The following is a 16,120-nucleotide window of genomic DNA, read 5'->3' on the forward strand; positions in this document are numbered from 1 at the left end:
TCGGACCTAACACCACAGTATTCGGTACACGACCAAACAACATGCTCGATGTCATGGTAGCCATCGCCACAAACGCAGTGATTACTGTCTACAAGCCCTATACGAAAGAGATGCGTGTTTAACGTGTAGTGATTGGACATAAGTCTGGACATCACGCGAATGAAGTCCCGAGCGACATCCAACCCCTTGAACCATGCTTTCGTCGATACCTTAGGAAAAATGGAATGTAGCCACCGTCCCAGTTCATCTGAGTTCCATGATGATTGCCAACTGTTGAGTATTCTCTGACGCAAAATGCTATAAAATTCATCATAAGCAATTGGTCTTTCATAAATATCGCCATCAATAGCACCCACCTTAGCAAAAGAGTCAGCCTTTTCATTACCCGGAATCGAGCAATGAGAAGGGACCCACGCTAAGGTAACCCGGTAATTTTTATCTGTTAAAGCACTTAAAAACCGCCGTATTTTCCCCAAGAAATACGGGGTGTGCTTCACAGGCTTCATCGATCGCAGAGCCTCAATGGCACTGAGACTATCTGTGAAGATGAAGTAGTGGTCTGTGGGTAGGGTTTCGATGATTCCAAGAGAGTACTGAATAGCAGCAAGTTCTGCGACGTACACGGAAGCAGGAGCATCGAGTTTGTAGGAGGCGGTAAAATTTTCGTGGAAAACACCGAAGCCAGTGGACTCATCTAGATTAGATCCGTCAGTGTAAAACCTTTTATCATAACTAACATGTTTAAACTTATTCGAAAAAATCTTAGGGATCTCTTGGGGTCGCAATTGATCCGGGATACCAGAAATGTCTTGTTTCATGGTGGTGTCGAAGAATATAGCATTATTAGAAGTATCTAAAAGTGCGACATTGGAGGAATCGTATGAAGAAGGATTAATATCTTGAGCCATATAGTCAAAATATAAAGTCATAAATCTGGATTGAGATTGAAGGTCGACCAACCTCTCGAAATTTTCAATTACTAATGGGTTCATAACTGTGCATCGAATTAGCAACCGGTAAGAGAGATTCCAAAAACGATGTTTCAACGGAAGAATACCCGCTAACACTTCAAGACTCATCGTATGGGTCGACTGCATGCAACCCAAGGCAATACGCAAACAACGATATTGTATTCTCTCTAATTTTATAATGTGCGTGTTCGCGGCGGAGCGAAAGCAGAAACAGCCGTACTCAAGAACTGACAATATCGTTGTTTGGTAAAGCCTTAGAAGGTCTCCTGGGTGGGCTCCCCACCAGGTTCCGGTAATCGTACGAAGAAAATTAATCCTCTGTTGGCATTTTCGTGTCAGATACCTAATATGACAAGCCCAGGTGCATTTAGAGTCGAACCAGACCCCGAGATATTTAGCGACTAAAACCTGAGAGATCGTTTTACCCGTTAGTAGGAGCTGCAGCTGAGCTGGGTTATGCTTCCTAGAAAAAACGACCAACTCAGTTTTCTCCGGAGAGAATTCGATACCCAGCTTAAGAGCCCATTCAGACAAATTGTCTAAGGTATCTTGCAATGGTCCTTGCAGATCGCTAGCCTCGCTACCAGTAATGGATACAACGCTATCGTCTGCAAGTTGCCTTAGCGTGCATGAATTTGCAAGACATTCATCGATGTCATTGACGTGAAAATTATATAAGAGAGGACTTAAACATGAGCCCTGGGGAAGGCCCATGTAACTAATTCGGGAAGTTGTCGAATCGCCATGTGAGAAATACATATGCTTTTCTGACAACAAATTGAGCAAAAAGTTATTCAGATTTAGTGAAAGTCCCTGCGAATGAAGTTTCGCGCTTAAAACTTCTACAGAGACAGAGTCAAAAGCCCCCTCAATATCCAAGAACGCAGAAGCCATTTGCTCTTTTCGAGCAAATGTGAGTTGAATTTCAGTAGAAAGCAACGCTAGGCAATCGTTCGTCCCTTTGCCCCGGCGAAAGCCAAATTGAGTATCTGAAAGTAAACCGTTTGTTTCGACCCATTTGTCTAACCGTAAGAGGATCATTTTCTCCATTAATTTCCGGAGGCAAGAGAGCATCGCAATCGGCCTATGTGAATTGTGATCAGAGGCAGGTTTCCCGGGTTTCCGAATAGCAATGACTTTTACCTCCCTCCAGTCATGCGGAACAATATTTAGCTCAAGAAACTTGTTGAACAAGTCCAACAAGCGTCTTTTTGCAGAGTCGGGTAGATTCTTCAACAGGTTGAATTTTATTCTATCTAACCCTGGAGCCTTATTGTTGCACGACAGGAGAGCCATTGAAAATTCCAACATCGAAAATGGAGGCTCTTCCGTAGTTACTATAAACGCGTCGCGAAAGGTTTTCTGTTCCGGTACAGAATCCGGACAGACCTTTTTGGCAAAATCGAGTATCCAGCGATCTGAATACTCCTCACTCTCATTCGAAACGTCACGGTTCCGCATGCGCCTGGCGGTATCCCAAAGAGTGCTCATCGCTGTTTCCCTCGACAACGCGTTTACGAACCGCCGCCAGTACCCGCGTTTTTTCGCCTTTACTAAGCTCTTCATCTGCCTGCCCAGTGCCTCGTACTTTCGTAGTAGGTTGACAGTGCCGTACTCCCGGTAGTCCTTATACGCCGCGGACCTTCGCGCGTACAGCTCAGAGCACTCTTTGTCCCACCATTTGTTGGGAGGGCGTTGTCTAATCGTTACCCCGGGTATCGGTTTCGTCTGAGCTTGCGTCGCGGCGTCGATTATCAAGCCAGCTAAGAACGCGTATTCTTCCTCCGGAGGAAGTTCCTCGTGAGTCTCGATAGATTCCGCTGTAATAGACTCATAACGCTTCCAATCAATATTACGTGTAAGGTCGTAGGAAATATTGATTGGGTTCGGGGGAGTTGAACCATTAGCAATTGATATAACGATTGGAAGATGATCACTACCGTGGGGATCGTTGATTACTTTCCACTGGCAATCTAACGCAAGTGATGTCGAGCAGAGGGATAGGTCAAGCACGCTCTCACGTGCTGGAGGATTAGGTACACGTGTCGCTTCCCCAGTATTCAAAAGTGTCATATTGAAGTCGTCGATCAAGTTACAAATTAAAGAAGATCGGTTGTCGTCGTACAGCGACCCCCATAGCGAACAGTGAGAGTTAAAATCTCCCAAAATCAAAAAAGGTGAGGGAAGCAATTCTGCTATATCAAGGAGTTGCTTCTGTTCAATCCGCGCGGATGGGGGAATATATAACGAAACAAGGCAAAGGTCTTTTCCATTCATATTCGTTTGAATGGCAACAACTTCAATATTCGAGATCGAGGGGAGGTCGATTCTGAAAAAAGAATAGCACTTTTTGATCCCTAAAAGTACCCCTCCACCGTGTGAGTCTCGATCTCGACGAATGATGTTAAAATCGTGGAAATTAAGTTGGTCATTTGAATTAAGAAAAGTTTCACAAAGCGCGAACGCATCACAATTGTATGTGTTTATCAAATGTGAAAATAAATCAAATTTGGGGATGATACTTCTGCAGTTCCACTGTAACACAGTGACAAAATTCCTAACCTCTTTCAACGTATTAGTCATCGAAAGATACGATAGCTGAAATGAGGGGCCAAGTTGCTGTGAGTTGCTTCAAAAAAGTTTTCACTGTTGGGAGAAGGGCAAGAAGAATGTTTTGAAGGGGATCTGGTATGTTGAATGTTTTAAATATCCAGTCCACAATATCAGAGAATTTTATGAACCCTGTTTCTTTTATGTCTTCTGATCGAGAAATGGGTGCACGAGGGGTTTTTGGTGCCCCAGGAAGCGGTGGGTACTCCTGGTTTGATTTGAAATAAAAACCGGGGGGTACTTGCTTCGGTTTTTCTTCACCGCTTCCTTTTTGTGTTGTCTTATTGGTCATTCCGCTAGGGGTTATCTTACGACCTTTACGAGAAAGATTAGGAGAGTTGAGCATTCTCCTCTTCCTAGATCCCTCTGGCAAGGCATAGGAACACCCTTCGACGGGATCGTCAGATGTACCCTCATCGGTTGGCAAAAAGGAAAAGATGTTTCCTGTCGAGGGTGGCTCAGCCCTCTTAAGCATTTCTGCAAAAGAGCGCTTTGATCGTTCCTTAAGGGAACGCTTAATTTTTTCCTCGCGCTGTTTGTACGCGGGACATGCCGGAAGGTCATGCCAAATTCCCTCGCAATAAAGACACTTTTCAGTATCCCCACTGCAAGCGTTCTCAGCATGATTGCCTCCGCACTTGCTACAGCGTGCCTTGTTGCAGCAGTAGGTGGCTGTGTGACCTAACTGCTTACAGTTTTGGCAATGCATGACCCGCGGTACGAACAGGCGTACAGGTAGACGAACCCTGTCCAAGCGGACGTAGTTCGGCAGCGCGGATCCGGCGAATGTTACTCGGGAGGAATCCGAAGGGAGGAATTTCGTCTTCCCTTCTTCGATGGATACTGAATGCAATTGCTTGCAATCCAGTATCTTTACACTTTGCATCAAGGGGTTTTTAAAACAGCCAACTCCATGACGCAAAATGTCATCGACAGTGAGATTCCCCTCGGTAACCACACCGTCGATTTCTACATCCTTGGCAGGGATGTACACGCGATACTCTCTCGTGAAGAGCTCGTAGCCAGCAATTTCGTTTGCTTGCTTCAAGCTACTCACGACAACTCGCAGTTTGTTCGGCCTCACCTTCGTAATCTCGGTTACGGCCGAAAAATGTTTTGCCAGGTCTTTGCCAATTTGAATAATATTCAATGGCTTCTTTATGGGCCGGAAAAAAACAACGTAGGGACCGCCAGCGGCATCTGGGTAAGCTTTTACCCGTACTTCCGGTACTCTTGGTACAGGACTTGGCAAAGGGGAGGGCACAGGGGAAGGTAGGGGTGAGCTGATGGGAGAAATTTCAATTTCTTCCCCGTTTGTTTCCACCTCCAGGAAAAGTTGCACCTGCATGTCGTCCATTTTGCGGGAGCGTTACGCTCTACCGCACACAAACGATAAATATTCGAATATGGGGGGGGGGGGGGTTCAAGTAGTTGATGTTAAATTTTAAAAACAATTTTTCAATCTACAATGGATCAAATAAAAAAAAAACAGTAATACTAATTCTAATAACAATAGTAATAATAATAATAATAATAATTATAGTAATAATATTAATAATAACAATAATAATATCAATAATAATATTAATAATAATATTATAACATAGTAATAATATTGATAATAATAGTAAAAATTCTAAAGGTAATACTTCACCGAACGTCTAAGTCACGACCTCACGGCTGATAGTAGAATTAATCGAGCGTCTCCGCAGAACAAACAATGACGATCCAGCTTCGTGTTGAGACGCAGTGGCCGTGTCCTACACGCGACCTTGTAGATGCCACTTGTAGTTGACTTCCACTCGCTCGATCGTATGATGGTCCGTGCTGCTAGCGGGGTAACAGCGGTGCGGGAGAATTATTCTTGCTGATATATCAGCTGCGTATCGAATCACTGGCGGGGTAGCCTGCCCCTACCAGTGTGCAGATGTTTCTGCCGATATATAACAGGCTATTGTTATCGCGCAGCACAAGAACTAATCGACAAAAAACACCCGTACGATAACTCGTGTATTGTTATTTTGCGAACTCAAACGGAGATAAACAATTTGCGTCTAATCGAGACGAAAGCAAAACAACGAATGATAGTCGAGTCTGTCAAAACGAAAAATTCGACCTCTGATTGGTCGTTATATGATTGCTTCCCAAGCACGGTGGACAGAATCATATACTTTGCAATTTAAAATATGCTATTTGGCCTATATAAGAGCCTGTTCCAGCCGAAGCCGCTCATAATAGTTCTCGACAGCGACAACAGCAGTCCTCTCTTTGCATCAGTAGTAGCAGTTCAGTGGATACCAGCGATAGCAGATAGCGGCCACAGCTGTGGCATAGCAATGGATAGCGCACTAGTTGCAGCGGATCTCAGCATCGATAGCAGCTGGGCCAGCTGATGCAGGAACAGCGGATACCAATGGCAGCGTATAACGGTCACAATTGTGGCATGGCTACGGATATTGTAGCAGTTACAGCGGGTATCAGCATCGATAGCAGCTGATGCAGTGAGGCACTTTAGTGTAATGCAGTCTCTGTGCGATAGCGGGCACTAGTAAATGTATTCAATGAAAAGTTGACTCATGTTGACATCACGTGAGCCGTCTAGTTTTGAGTGTTAAATCAGCTTTTCACTGTTTATTTTATCACAAGGAATACTTCATTCGCACTGTCAGTGATAACGCCAAGATGCGACCGGCATCTTATCCGATATTAAATTGAACAACAAATTGTCCTTTTCAGGATGAAATAAAAGCCAGATTGAAGAGGTAATATTTTCTAATGAGTTAATTCACATTTTTAAATTTGTACAAGTTTTAAATTTTACTTTATCTCCGTGTCTCAGAACGTATCTTTTTCTTCAGTCATGAGCACGACATTCGAAAAATTTTCATTATCTGCATAAAAATTAATTTTTCGCATTACCAAAATTTAAAAATCGTCAAGCCCCAATCATGACAAGCAACTTACTATATTATTGAAAATGGTCAATCCTTGTTGAAGCGCGAAATTCGATTGATCTGATTAGTCAACGTTTATTTACTAGAAAAAATGACTGACATGCAAGCAGCCGGGTCATCTTTTTTGTAAAAGTATTCTACTTCAACCTTGCGGTCGTGGCTTTGTACACAACCCTCCTGTGTTTTTTTTTCAAATATCAGTCTCAGCTTAGAAGTCGATTATTGAGAAAGAAAAATATTACTCATTTAATTTCCACTGACATAGTCTCTATTTTTATTAGATAACACCAAACCTCGACGTTTCATGCATTTCTAAAACATGGATTTTGACAATTTCGTGAACCTGTACATTTTATTCTTGGTTCCAAAAAGTGATTCTTTAGCCGCACATACTGTTTCTGAAAATTCATTTAAGCATTGTTGCATTTAAGAAGTCGTTTGCGATTGATTGTTAGATTGGATTCCCATATTGAACAACACCATCGTACTTTTGACATGGCTAAAAATGAAAAAGCACTTTGATTTCTCGTTATAAAATTTGAAATTTTGCGATGCTGCTTGATAAATCCACAGATGTGACAGGACTAGCAATTGTGATAGTGTTTGTATGCTATCAATTTTCCAAAAGTTTCCAAAAAAAAAAATCGAAGGAATGACATGAGTGTAGCAGCCAGACAAATCAAAATGACTGATTGATTTGACATCAGATACGAACATGAAGGAGAAATTTGAGTACAAAAAATCGCTGAGAGAGTTTTGGTTTTAGAATGAAAATAAATTTACAATTGTATAAAGCAAATCGAATTCCCCATCATTTTCAACCACATACATGTACGAGTCCGGTTCTTCGATACACCTAGTAACAAAGACTAAATATCGATCCCGACTCACTGCAGATCCAGATGTCCGGCTACAATTATCACAATTATAACCAAATCTTACATAGCTTGCGATATCTGGAATAGCTTACTTGTTCAATTAAACAAGCCATTTTTATCGATAAATATTTGCAAAATAGAACCGAAAATTATCAATGAAGAGATATTTGTTACTGATTCTAATCATTAAGATGAAAATACTGATACTACATCAACGTAAACGACAAAATTGTGTGAAGTTTTCACAACGAAAACTTTTTTCATAGATTGAAGAATGCAGGTGCTCCGCCAAATATTTTGGTTTGAAAAAGTGCACCACCGAGCGAAAAGCCTGGGAACCGCTGCTTTAAAGCACTGTATTGTTCGCTAGTCCGCTCGAAGTTGAAGTTTGCCAGTGTCATCTGGAATCCTTATCAGGCTAGTTGGATTGATAAACTGGAAAGCATTCAGCGAAAATTCGTCCGCTATACGCTACGACATCTCCTATGCACGATCCGCAAAATCTGCCGCCTTACGAAGATCGCCTGCCAGGAAATGGCTAGCCCAACGTAGACATGTAACACAAGCTGTATTTATTGAGAATCTAGATTACTGCCGAACCCGATGCGCTCGAATTATTATCATAAATCGAATTCTATGCACCTTCAAGAGTTTTACGATCGAGAACTATGCTGCAAATTGAATATCAGTCGTAGCAATATGCTGCTTATGCTCCAATTTCATCAATGAAACGCCAGTTCAATCAATACAGTGATCTATTTCATTTTAATATACCTTCCTCTGTGTTACGCCTTTTAATCTAAGAGGATAATTTGTGATTCTCATGCAATTAAAAAAGATACTGTTTGTATTATTGTATTTACCAAAAGATGATGAGATTTTCACTCACATTTTCGCGAACTTTCTGAAGGGGCCGTTCAATAATTACGTAAGCATATTTTTCCACCTTTTCGAACCCCCCTCCCCCCTTGTAAGACATCGTAGGAGTTTTATGCATTTAAAATAAACTTGATATTATTTTTCCTTGAGTTTGGTATTTGTTTTTTGGGTAATAGTTGTTCTTTCAAGTTATTAGTTACTAATTTGAAATCAATTTAGCTGCTTTTCTTGTTTTAGAGGCGTTTCTCTGCTCGAGCACTTTTCTTTTTAACTTGGACATCGCTATTTTACGTTTTTTCGGCATTTTGGTTGAATTTTGATCATATAAATTTTTGACCGTTCCACTGTGGGGCAGAACCCAGAAAAGTCGCGACAAAACAAAAAAAAATGAAAGTTTTCATGCCTCATTTTGTTTCTACTTGCAGTAGACATGTTATCGACTGGAAATCATGATAATTCACTTTGAAAAATAATTTAGAAAATGTGCTATAATATTGTGAAAGTGAGGTTTTACAAGGCTTGTAAAACGGAAGAAAAATTTTTCACAGATATTTTCCAGTAGGGCATGCAAATACTTAGAAATTAATAAGCTAACTCATATGATCCTCATGAAAAAGAGTATAAACTAATAGGTTATGTGATTAAGACAGTTTTGTTGAAAATAGGTTCGTAGGAGGCATAGTGTGTAAAAAAAGTTTTTTTTTTGTAATTTTTCCTCATATTCGGCAATATGAAAAACATAAAGTTCTACGTTGTTCTGCTATGGCACTATTATTGTACTAAAATACAAGGTATTGACTAGTACTAAACCAAAAATCAGCTGTTACTAGTTGCGACTTACTGAGTAATTCGAGTTTTCACAACGATTGTTTTCATGTCAAATTCATGTCAAATTCATGTAAAAAATCGTCAATCAGCAGTGTCCGTATCGATGTTTTTCCTACAATAGGCTTTGCTGAACGCCGGTGTATGCAACACGACCATGATTGTGTTCGGTGGTCTCTCGAAACTGACGTCCAGTAATATTAAGACCCCCCGGAAATAATTATTAGTACGAGGAAACAGTTTGTTATTGGGTGAACAGTGTTTTAAACAAAAGTAAGCGCTTAGTATTCTTGTTAAATGGTATAAAATTAAACAAGAGAAGCTCTTAGAATACAACAATGAATGATGTTCCTATTTGAAACATTTTATCACAAATAATAACATTAAAACTTTACTTTATATTCTTTCTAAAATATGATGACACATCATAGGTTGACAAAAAACTATACATAGGCAACTACAAACCTTTGCGTATGCTCGCAAAGAACAAATGGCGTCTGCGTTCTTGGACATTAAGGGGGCTTTTGATTCCGTTTCTATTGACATTCTTTCGGGTAAACTTCACCGACAAGGATTTTCTCCAATTTTAAACAATTTTTTGCACAATTTGTTGTCCGAAAAGCACATGCATTTTACGCACGGCGATTTGGCAACTTTTCGCATTAGCTACATGGGTCTTCCCCAGGGCTCCTGTTTAAGCCCTCTTCTTTACAACTTTTATGTAAATGACATCGACGAATGTCTGGCAAATTCATGCACGATAAGACAACTTGCAGACGACAGTGTAATCTCTGTTAGAGGAGCCAAAGCTGCCGATTTGCAAGGACCATTGCAAGATACCTTGGACAATTTGTCTGCTTGGGCTTTACAGCTAGGTATCGAATTCTCTCCGGAGAAGACTGAGATAGTAGTTTTTTCTAGGAAGCATGAACCTTCTCAGCTTCAAACACAATTAATGGGTAAAACGATTCCTCAGGCTTTGGTACACAAATATCATGGTATCTGGTTCGACTCTAAAGGCACCTGGGGTTGTCACGTGAGGTATCTGATGAAAAAATGTCAACAAATGGCATGCAAATGTATTTCCATCACATGTCCCAAAATATTAACCCTTCTTCGAATATTCCAAATCGTGTCGACTTATCAAATACTTCTGATTCTACTGTTTTTTTCGATACATCCATGATAGAAGAAACTCGTGGAATCCCGGACCATTTACGCGTGCAGCAGATCCCCAAATTTTTTTCCAATAAATATCGAAACATCAACTGCAACAATATGTTCTACACTGACGGATCACTTCTTGATGGGTCCACTGGCTTCGGTATTTTCAATAACAATTTAACCGTCTCCCATGAACTCGATAATCCTGCTTCTGTTTACGTCGCAGAATTAGCTGCAATTCAGTACACCCTAGGGATTATCGAAAAAATGCCCACGGACCATTATTTCATCTTTACGGACAGTCTCAGTTCCATTGAGGCTCTCCGATCGATGAAAGATGTTAAGCACTCTCCGTATTTCCTGGGGAAGATACGGGAACATCTTAGTGCTTTATCCGAAAAATCGTTTAAGATTACCTTAGCGTGGGTCCCTTCTCACTGCTCGATACCGGGCAATGGGAAAGCGGACTCTTTTGCTAAGGTGGGCGCAACAAACGGTGATATTTATGAAAGACCAATTGCCTTTAATGAATTTTTCGCACTTGTACGTCAGAATACGATCATCAGTTGGCAAAATTCTTGGACCAGAGGGGAACTGGGAAGGTGGTTACATTCCATAATCCCCAAGGTGTCGACGAACCCGTGGTTCAAGGGGTTGGATGTAGGTCGGGATTTCATTTGCGTGATGTCCCGGCTTATGTCCAATCACTATAGATTTGACGCGCATCTCCGTCGTGTTGGGCTCGGGGAAAGTGGTATCTGTGCCTGTGGTGAGGGTTATCACGACATTGAGCACGTTGTCTGGTCATGCCCTGTACACCGTGACGCCAGGTCTAAATTAATTGCTTCCCTGCAGGCCGAGAGTAGGCAGCCCGCTGTTCCTGTTCGTGATGTCTTGGCGAGCCGTGACCTATCCTACATGTCCCTTATATACGTTTTCCTGAAATCCATCCACGCCCCAGTTTAATCCTATTCCCTTCCGCCTACATCCAACCAAACGACAAGAACACGTTAAGACCCCGGATGCGGAAATAGCAACTAGACCCACACGATACTCTCAGGTCCCGAGGGAGACAACCCAATATGCCAGTCCGTAATATCTTGGCCCAGCAGCGGAACATATTCAATATGCTGCTTGCCTATGGCGATGGAAAACATTCTAGCTTTAAGTTAGATTTAGTTTCAGCTCGTAGTCGGCAGCGAGGATAAAAAATTTGCTTTTAGTTATTAAGATACTTTAGAAAGTAAGCTACCAGATATAATTGGCGCCGTTAAACATTAAATTGTATTTGTGCCGTGTCAAATAAATTATAGATGAAGAAAAAAAACTACAAACCTTCAATAATTCATTTCATGATGACTCGAAAGTTCGAATATATCTGAAATTAAAACATATGTACTTAAGTCCCAGTTATAATTCATTACTGAAATTTTGGGTTTATGAATAATGAAAATAATTTTATCTCGTCAACGGTCAGTCCTACAGTTGTAATATGTTCGAAAATTCTATGTCAATCGATGATATAAACAACTTTCCCGAAGAAACAAAATGGCTAGCACCATTTATTCAGAAGATAGATGTCAGCGCCATCTGTAGAAAAAAAATTAAGCTGCCTGAATACATTTCTCAAGAAGATGTTTTTATGGTGAACAACATTGCCGAAGACATGAACACTGTGAAAACAACTGATAAATAGTTAAGAGGTTTTGTCGCGCCAGCGGAACAATTTGCCCCACTGTGCGTTCTGACTTCTAAAAGTTGGAGGTATGTTCGAGATGATTTTATTCTTATGCTTTTTAGGTCGCGTTTAGAGCCATTTTATTTGTTCGAATACGTAAAATGTGTGAAAATTATGGAATGACAATCAACTTCCATTTGTTGATTACATGTAAATTTTATTCTTCATTATAATTTTCGTTTTTGGTCTCGACTGTTTTGAAAAAAAAGTAGGAGGGTGGTATTCAAGACACGACCGCATGACGTTGGACTACGGTATTCTTATATTCCATTAAAACAAATATTAGAGAGAATTGCAACTCTAGTATTTGCTGCAATTTTATCTAACAGTGCATTTCTGGATGCTGAGACGTTAAAACGTTATAAATAATAATATATACTAAAAGAATGGATATTATTCTATTTAATCGCTGTCATTTCATACATATTCGAATCAACCTTTTGTTTGCTGCACTACCAAGACAATCATTTAATTGAGCGAATTGGTAAAATTTTCCTATCTAAGCAAAAAGCAAACTTTACGAAACTATCTGAAATTGGAGCCCAGAACGATTCAACCGAAAATTTTCAATTTGAAAACTGTTTGACATTTAATCGATAAAACTCATGCTAGGTTAGCTCCAGCCCAGCATATAACTTCATGTATTTAAAAAAAAAAAAACGTTTGGTTCAATAACTCAATATAGCAAGAGCTCAATCACACGTTTTTCGGTAGTTGTTATCAAGGTTTGGGCGAGTGACAGGAAAATATCTTAACTTCTTCAGTTGTGATTTAGAGCATTTTTAATTGTTTTGTTATTTTTCACGATAGCGACAAGTTTGTTTCTTTCTCCTTGTGCGAGAAACAAAATCAAAACCGCGCACCGAGAAACAAAAACGAAAATTTAATGAATGCTCATTGAGAAAACTTGCAACTCTTTTTACCAATAACTTATGATACTCAAAAGAACCCGTTTTGATCTAAATCAAATTTCTAGTAAATAAGTGTTGATCATTCATAGGTAGTAATTTTTCCTCGATGAATAAAGACTGGCTGAAGAAGTTAAAATCGCTGCTGTAAAATCAAATTCACAACTGTGTTCGTTAAGACGTTTTAATATTTTCAATGACAATAATAATCTTCGATAAACACCCGCTATAGTTATTCACACACATGCTATAACTATCTAAACACGCGTTAAAACTATTCATACACACGCTGTAGCTATAGCTATCCATACACACGCTATTCCTTTCCATACATCCGATACAACTATCTATACACACGCATAAGCTATCCAACCATGTGCTATTACTATCCATACATACGCTATAACTAATCATTACACACGCAGCAACTATCCACACACAAGCTATAACTATCCGTACACACGCTGAAGATATACACGCAATAGCCATAATATGCTACACATGCTAGTGTCTTACACACGCTATAGCTAGCCATACACACGCAACAGCACCATCCCTATCATCGCAAATGTCATAGCAATACAGATGCACATACGCTATATGTGCACACTGCACACACACCCAACGTTTTCACCCAACGATATCTGAATTGGATTACCGCTGGTGGGGTCCAACTCAGATCGAAGGAGCACCGAACTGAATGAAAAAATGCAGCTCCCCACTACCTCCGCCGCTGCTGCCTGATACCACCGCTCTGGTTCTGCTGCAGCTCAGTTTGGCCGCTGGAATCAGCCACCGCTGCTGATTATACAAGACCGGCCTGGTGGCCTTTCACTTGTTAACTGATGACTGCTATGAGACGACACAGGCTATTATATAGCCCAAAGCAAAAATCCATCCGCGAGCAAACAAGAAGCGAGCTTGTGATTGGTCGAATGTGCACGACTTTTAACACAACTTTTAACTAGTTTAGTATCGAAAACATATTTAAATTATTATATGACAATCTTGCGCAATATTTCCCCTATCAATCAAGCCATTGGTGTTTAGAATCTGTTCAGTGGTAATGATAAAAGAAGCATTTTAAAACGGTGTTGAAACACCTGTTGCAGCTACCGAAAGCGAGCTCGTTATTGGTTGAAAGCTGTGAGACTGTTTACAAAGTCAGATCGGTTGTATCCGTTAGTGTCGACTGTGCTTGTGAAGAGAGGTGGTGATTGGTTGCTCGGTATGATTTAGACAATCGATGTTATTTATCAATTTTTCAATAGTGTATCTCGAACAATAGGTTATTTTTGTTACATAAATTCAACCGTAAAAGAATTTCTGATCGGTTGATGCCAAAACCTCGAAATTCTGAAAAGAAATGACTGATATATAAGCGCTCAAAACCTGACCACTTTTCCCTGGTTTTCCTCGGTTGAATTACTAGATTTTCAAATTCAGGTGCCTAACTTCGATATAGACGTTAGTCCAACGTCAAAAAAAACTTCGTCTTTTGGACTACACTCAGATATTTTTTTTGTTTAAAAAAGGATTAAAAATTTATAATTGCCTTCATTTTCCGTTTTTTCTTACCTTCACATACGTTTTTAGAATTTTGGTTTCGTTTTCCTTAGCGTGTTTTAAGTCTTTGATAGTTATATTTAGGATTATTTTTTCTAGATTTCTTCTGAATATCAGAGATATTTTTTCCAGTGTAAACTTTTGTTTGCTTTCTGTTTTTAGAGAGGTTTTACAGTCTTTTGGCGAAATTTTTATAGAAGTTTTACGGCCTTTTCCTGTCGTAAGATAAATTTGAGCTCAATTCGTTTGGGGTTTCCTGTTTTTTTTTCTTTTTAATTTACCTCTTCTTCTAAAATTAGAATTACATACTTTTTATTTTCTGGTTAGAATGTTTTCAATCAGTATGCTGCGTTTTTTAACTCTTCTACCTTGTAGAAAAAATTTTATCTCTCCAGCTTCTACAGAAGCTTTCTACATATTGAATCCGATTTGGTTTTTCACATTTATTTGTTTTTTTTTTTCAAGAAGTTTACAACTATTTCGAAAATCAAAATCTTTCTAGAGTGAATTTTTAAATCTGTTGTGTTGTTTTTTTTTCTGGCGTTAGAAAGTGTTATTAATTATTCAAAGTATGGCCCCTATTTCAGAAAACGAAGCGAACAAAATGTTGTATGAGGGAACGCGAGTGAAACTTGGCTGGTGACAGACGAGTACTCGTCCAAAATCCAGTCGACTCGTCATCTGCAATACCGAAATTGGTCAGAAGATGTAATTAGCCGCTTATATTGCTTCAGGTTTCTTCTGAATTATAAAGGGCAAAGCAAAGCCCTTCTCTGTTTATTTGGCGCATTTCTCGGCTCTCTTAGGCTGATTTTCTTGAAATTCTTTCATTTATGACTTTAATGGTCTAGGTGGTTTTGAGCTGATTTTGAAATTATTTTTGTTGTTCTTTTGCTGACATTTTTTGTTTAATCACTAAATAAAACCACAGAAACAAACATTTTTCGACTTTCCATTGTTTAAAAAATTTTCACGTGGACAAAGAGGGGGAGGAGGTGTTTGGTAAATGTTCACGCTTGTCCACGAGGGGGGGGGGGTCTAAAATGACGATTTTTGTGTCCATGTGGAATGTGGACGGCCCCTTATGAAAATTTGTAAAAAATGTTCTCAAGATGTTGTACTTTAAGATAATGCAATGAACAAAATTTCAATTTTTTAAAAACTTAAAAGGTGTATAACCCATTAATATCGTTCGTAATGTTCATAGCCGTAGGTTTGAGTCTCAGCTCGGGAGAGACTGTTATTGTTAGTAGGATCGTAGCGCTAGCCCCACAATTGGCCGCGCTACCCTGAGAGTAGGGATTGAAGCAAAGTGGAAAGCTGTTTTCGTACTAAAAATTTGACGGTTCATATATTTTGAATGGCAATGTTCCAGAAGGTTCATGTGTTGTCAAAATGTGGCAACTTTCCATTGGAGGAAGTACCGCACAAAAGTAGCTTTTTACTAGAGGAAGTGCTGCTGCACCAGCTGGCCCTGCTACTATTGCTACTAATATCCGTTGCCACTGTTATCTGCTGCCACTACTGCTGCTGCTAAGTAAGGATTGTTCTAGCCGCTGCCCAGAATTAATATGGCTAGTTTCGGTAGACGCAGGCTGCTATATAAGAGAAATAGTACATTCCCGAT

The sequence above is a fragment of the Wyeomyia smithii genome, chromosome 1, assembly GCF_029784165.1.
Source record: "Wyeomyia smithii strain HCP4-BCI-WySm-NY-G18 chromosome 1, ASM2978416v1, whole genome shotgun sequence".
Taxonomy (NCBI): Eukaryota; Metazoa; Arthropoda; class Insecta; order Diptera; family Culicidae; genus Wyeomyia; species Wyeomyia smithii.